Source organism: Gossypium hirsutum, chromosome D13 (assembly GCF_007990345.1).
Source record: "Gossypium hirsutum isolate 1008001.06 chromosome D13, Gossypium_hirsutum_v2.1, whole genome shotgun sequence".
Classification (NCBI taxonomy): Eukaryota; Viridiplantae; Streptophyta; class Magnoliopsida; order Malvales; family Malvaceae; genus Gossypium; species Gossypium hirsutum.
Window position 1 is genome coordinate 37281325 of NC_053449.1, and position 6702 is coordinate 37288026.

The window sequence follows — 6702 nt, forward strand, 5'->3', positions numbered from 1 at the left end:
CCCCCTTCTCAAGCTTCAAGTGACCGAATGTTTTTGCCCCAATTCTTTCTTTCAATCCGGCCAAGAAGAACCAAAAAAAACAAAACTTGTTTTTCTTTCTTCCTTAGAACATTCGGCCAAGGGGAAATGAAGAAAGATGGACACTTTTTTTTTGTTTTTCCTTCTTACTTTCACGGCAATGGGGAGGGGAAGAAACAATTACACACATCCTTTCCTTTTTCCATTTCTTTATTTCCCCATACTTCTTATTATATTTTATCCTACATACCTCACTAGGCCAACATGTTCCCAACATGTTTCCACCCATAGCATGGCCGACCACTACTTATTAGGAGGGGGAATTTGACATGCAAGTCCCCCCTTTTTTTCCCACATGCACTAATAGGTCCTTACGCATTGACCTATCACATTTTAAAATTTTCTCACATAAGTCCTATTGACTTAATTCACATGCAATCGACTAAATCGAAGCTTGAAATTTTCACACATTCATAGTTACATATTCTAGACAATAAATATCACATTCAAACATTTCGGTGACTCGGTTTAACGGTCCCGAAACCACTTCCCGACTAGGGTCAATTTTGGGCTGTCACAACTCTCCCCCACTTAAGAAATTTTCGTCCTCGAAAATCTTACCGGTAAATAGGTTTCGATATCGTTCTTTCATCGAGCTCTCGGTTTCCCAAGTAGCTTCCTCGATCCCGTGTTTGAGCCATAACACCTTTACTAGCGGAACTCTTTTGTTTCGTAACTCCTTCACTTCACGAGCTAGGATACGCATCGGTTCTTCTTCATAACTCATATCGGCTTGAATTTCAACCTCTGATGGGCTAATTATGTGCGATGGATCAGATCTATAGCGTCGAAGCATCGAAACATGAAAGACGTCATGGATATTTTCAAGCTCAGGGGGCAAAATCAATCTATACGCAACTAGCCCCACTCGTTCGGAGATTTCGTACGGCCCAATGAATCTCGGGCTCAACTTGCCCTTACGGCCAAACCTAAGTACCTTTTTCCAAGGCGAAACTTTAAGAAACACTTTATCTCCCACCTGATATTCAATGTCTTTTCGTTTCAAATCCGCATACGATTTCTGATGATCTGTGGCTGCTTTCAGACTTTCACGGATTACCTTTACTTTCTGTTCGGCATCTTTAATCAAATCAACTCCGAAAATTTTACTTTCACCGAGCTCGGTCCAAAACAATGGTGTACGGCATTTACGACCGTACAAAGCCTCGTAAGGTGCCATCTTAATACTTGATTGAAAACTATTGTTGTAAGCGAATTCAATCAAAGGTACATACCGTTCCCATGAACCACTAAACTCAAGGATGCAGCATCTCAGCATATCCTCGAGTATCTGAATTATCCGCTCGGATTGACCATCGGTTTGGGGATGAAAAGCGGTGCTAAAATGCAGCTTGGTACCCAAAGCTTCTTGCAATTTCTTCCAAAATCGCGAGGTGAATCTCGGATCTCTATCCGACACGATAGAAATAGGTACTCCATGTAATCTCACAATCTGAGAAACATACAATTCGGCTAGTTTATCCAATGAAAAATCCGTACGCACGGGGATAAAGTGAGCCGACTTAGTCAGCCTATCAACAACAACCCAAATCGCATCCTTCTTACTTGCGGACAATGGCAGTCCGGACACAAAGTCCATTGTGACTCGGTCCCATTTCCACTCGGGTATCATGATCGGCTGAAGTAACCCTGAAGGCACTTGATGTTCTGCTTTCACTTGTTGACATATTAAACATCTCGAAACAAAGTCGGAGATGTCTCGTTTCATACCATGCCACCAAAACCGACGTTTCAAGTCGTTGTACATTTTCGTGCTCCCCGGGTGAATTGACATTCGGCTACAATGGGCTTCGTTCAGAATCATCGGAATGAGTTCCGAATTCCTTGGAACACACAAACGACTTCTAAACCTCAAACAACCATCATCATCAACCTGAAACTCCGATTCCTTGTTCGGAACACACTCAGCTCGTTTTGCAACCAATTCATCATCGACTTCCTGAGCTTCAAGAATTTGATGAGTCAATAATGGTTTGGCTTTTAATTCAGCTACTAACACATTGTCAGGTAGAACAGACAAGTGTACATTCATCGCTCGCAAAGCAAACAGTGATTTCCGGCTTAAGGCGTCCGCAACCACATTAGCCTTTCCCGGGTGGTAATCAATGACAAGCTCGTAATCTTTCAACAACTCAAGCCAACGTCTTTGTCGCAGATTCAAGTCTCGTTGAGTCATCAAATATTTGAGACTTTTGTGATCCGAAAACACATGGCACTTCTCACCAAACAAATAATGTCGCCATATTTTCAATGCAAACACAATGGCGGCTAGTTCGAGATCATGGGTCGGATAATTTCTCTCGTGTGGCTTCAATTGTCTTGACGCATAGGCCACAACTCGACCTTCTTGCATCAATACGCAACCCAACCCAAGTAGGGATGCGTCACTATAAATGACAAACTCTTTACCCGATTCGGGTTGCACCAAAATTGGAGCTTCAGTCAAATGAGTTTTCAGTTGATCGAAGCTTTTCTGACATTTCTCCGTCCATTCGAACTTAACATCCTTTTGAAGTAGCTTCGTCATTGGTGTGGCTATCATCGAGAAACCTTTGACAAATCGTTGGTAATAACCGGCGAGCCCTAGAAAGCTCCGGACTTCGGTAACATTTCTCGGAGGCTTTCAGATAAGTATGGCTGAAATTTTGCTCGGGTCAACTCGAATACCCGATGCGGATACCACATGACCCAAGAAGCTAACCTCTCTTAACCAGAACTCACACTTACTGAACTTAGCATATAACTGCTTATCCCGCAAAATTTTTAACACTTGCCTCAGATGCTCAGCATGTTCGGTCTCATCTCTTGAATAGACCAAGATGTTATCAATAAACACAACTACGAACCGATCCAAATACGGCCTGAAGATCCGATTCATCAAATCCATAAACACCGCAGGGGCATTAGTGAGCCCGAACGGCATCACTAAGAACTCGTAGTGACCGTACCTCGTTTTGAAAGCAGTTTTGGGTACGTCCGAATCTCGAATCCGCAACTGATAATAACCCGATCTCAAATCTATCTTTGAAAACACCGATGCTCCCTTTAATTGATCGAACAGATCATCAATACGCGGTAACGGATACTTATTCTTTATCGTCACTTTATTCAGTTGACGATAGTCAATGCACAACCTCATGGTTCCGTCCTTCTTTTTCACGAACAATACTGGTGCACCCCAAGGTGAGAAACTCGGTCGAGCGAAACCTCTATCCGTCAATTCTTGCAACTGAGCTTTCAACTCTTTTAACTCGGTTAGTGCCATACGATACGGAGCGATCAAAATTGGCGTAGTTCCAGGTACAAGCTCAATACCAAACTCTACCTCCCGAACAGGTGGCAAACCCGGTAACTCTTCAGGAAAAACATCCGGGTATTCACAAACCACCGGCACCGATTCGGGTTTCTTTTCTAACTCCTTGTCATCAAGTACATACGCGAGGTATGCTTCGCACCCTTTCCTTACATATTTCTGGGCCAACATTGCTGATATTACAGCTGGCAACCCCCTTAAGTCCGCAGACTCAACTCGGATTATTTCGTTATTTGCGCACCTCAAATCGATAGTCTTGCTTTTGCAATTCACAACCGCATCATGCGCGGTTAACCAATCCAAACCAAGAATAACATCAAACTCGTCGAACGGCAAAAGCATCAAATCGGCCGGAAAACAGGATTCTCGGATTATTAGAGGGCATCTCTTACACACTTTATCAACAAGTACGCATTGACCCAAAGGGTTTGATACTCGAATTACGAGCTCAGTAGACTCAACAGGTAGAGTCTTACTGGTTGCTAAGGTTTCGCATACATATGAATGAGTAGAACCAGGGTCAATCAATGCAATCACATTAGTATCAAAGAGAGTGAAGGTACCAGTGATGACGTCAGGGAAGGATGCCTCCTCTCGTGCGCGAATGGCATATGCTCTAGCAGGAGTACGGTTCTCGGCTCGATCGGCCGTATCAGAGGCCCCCCTCTGACTACCACCCCTGCCTCCTAAAATTCTCGGTGGTCTACCTCTAGATGTCACTCCACTAGGTCTTGCACCTTGAATCTTATTCTTCTCATCCAGCTCCGTGCAATCTCTAATGAAGTGGTCCTTCGAACCGCATCCGTAACAGGCCCTGCTAGTAGACTTGCCCCAACATTCACCTACGTGTCGTCTTCCACATTGGGGACATTCAGGTTTCTCGTGACGATTATTGCCCACACTAGCTACCGAAGTAGCTCGGGAGCCCATCGATGGTCTTGCCCTGATGGAAATTCCCACAGTCGCCCTCGACTTATTAATGTCCTCCCTGAACTTCTTTACAGCTGAGAACGGAGCTTTACCCGTCGATCTTTTACGATAATCTCTAGCTTCAAATTCAGCCTTCCTCTTCTCCTTTCCAAGTTCTTCCGCCTTGCAGGCTCGTTCGACTAGTGTTACGAATTCTTTTATTTCCAAAATACCCATTAGTAGCTTTAAATCTTCATTCAATCCTTCCTCGAATCTTTTGCACATAGCAACCTCATCAGCTACACACTCCCGGGCATACCTACTGAGTCTTACGAATTCATGTTCGTATTCAGATACAGTCATATGGCCTTGCTTGAGTTCCAAGAACTCCTTACGCTTCTGATCAATGAACCGTTGGCTAATAAATTTCTTTCGGAATTCCGTTTGAAAGAAGTCCCAAGTTACTCGCTCGTTCGGGACTATGGAAATCAAGGTCCTCCACCAATAGTAGGCTGAGTCTCGCAACAAAGATACAGCACATTTTAGACATTCGTCAGGTGTGCATGACAATTCATCGAACACCCGAATGGTGTTATCAAGCCAGAACTCGGCCCTTTCGGCATCATCAGTTACTATGGCCTTGAACTCCTCGGCCCCACGCTTCCTAATCAAGTCTACAGGTGGCTTACTCAGCCTCACAGGATCAGCGACTGATGGCATTACAGGCTCTTGGGGTGGATTATTCAAATTTGGGAATTGTTGGACAGCCGGGTTGGTTCGGGCATATTGCGCGACCCACTCATTCATCATGGTAAAGAAGGCTTGTTTAGCCCCCTCACCTTGATTATTCGCAGATGACTGAGGTTCAACAGGCGGCGTCGCGGCGTCCCTTTTGCAGGAGCAGCCGCTACGCTCTCAATGTCATCCGCTAGGGTTCTTTCTTCACCGGGGTCCATTTACAAATCAAAACAAAAACATTTCAACCGTCAGAAGTCATCACACATTTAAACATTAACATTCGGCATGTATAGCTAGACTCATACGCGCTATGGTAGTCCTAGAACCGACTAAACCATAGCTCTGATACCAATCAAATGTAACACCTCGAACCCGAAACCGACACCGGAGTCGAACACGAGGTGTTAACTGACTTTAACCCCTTATTTTTAGTGATTTTTCAATCTCATGACACTGCTGCTGCCAGCATCTGTTACGAAAGTAACTAGGTCCATTTCGTGCCTACCCTTGATCCAACTCAATCGAACATTCGTGCCATTTTCGCATGGCTTAAAGTTTACATGCCAAAGTTCAAACACAACGTAATAGCTTATACATGCCAAAATGTTCTTCTAAGCCAACTAAGAAGAAAGTACCAAAACTTGCTATCCGGTGTGATGACTTCAATGACGGCCCGATCACGCAAAAAGAGATGTGTCCAAGAAACCTAGAATAGGTGACAAGGAAACACCGAGTGAGTTTATAACTCAGTAAGTCATAAGCTATGCACTACCATCCATCAATAACATTATCACAAGAGAAAACAAAATGGAACGAGGCTAATTACTCCATCCATTCCGAACCATACCATAGTTCCTCCTACCTATCGATTCAATTTCATATCAATTCATGCATTCACATTCCATATACTCATCAATAGGACATTGAAGCATTTTCATAAATCAATTTATTTTCGTTACAATCAAACGACTAAACGGCCTTTCACCCATCCTACGATAAATTTTATGTACGTGACTTCAAGTATATTTGTCACATAGGTTCAAACTTACCGGGCTCAACACCAAGTATAAGCATAGCACCTATTAGCCATGTACTCAAGACACTTACCCGATCCGCTGTCCGCGATCGACTCAATAGTGTCGCACACATAGTGTCCATAATGATTCACGAATGTATATTGAGTCCGCACACTCAGTGCTATATAATCAACTCGCACACTTAGTGCTACGTAATCAAATCGCACACTTAGTGCCGCATAGTCAAACTCGCACACTTAGTGCATCATATTCGTTTCGCACACTTAGTGCAACATAGTCAAATCGCACACTTAGTGCTGTACAATTTAATCCCGCGCACTTAGCGCCAATCTCATGGTCATAAATGGTTATACCCGCACGTTTAGTGCCGAGATCAACAACTCAGTACATCTTACCTCTTTTCTTTTCATTCAACAATTTCATCATCACATACGTACATGCATATATATATATGTATATTTATTCATTCCATTCAGCATCAATACATAAGCATTATGACCATTTGAAATAATACCAACTACATGCTTAACGACTTACCTCGTGTTGGGTAAGACGGTTCCAACTCGGCTACTCGATGACCTTTTCTTTGCCTTTGCTCGATTCACC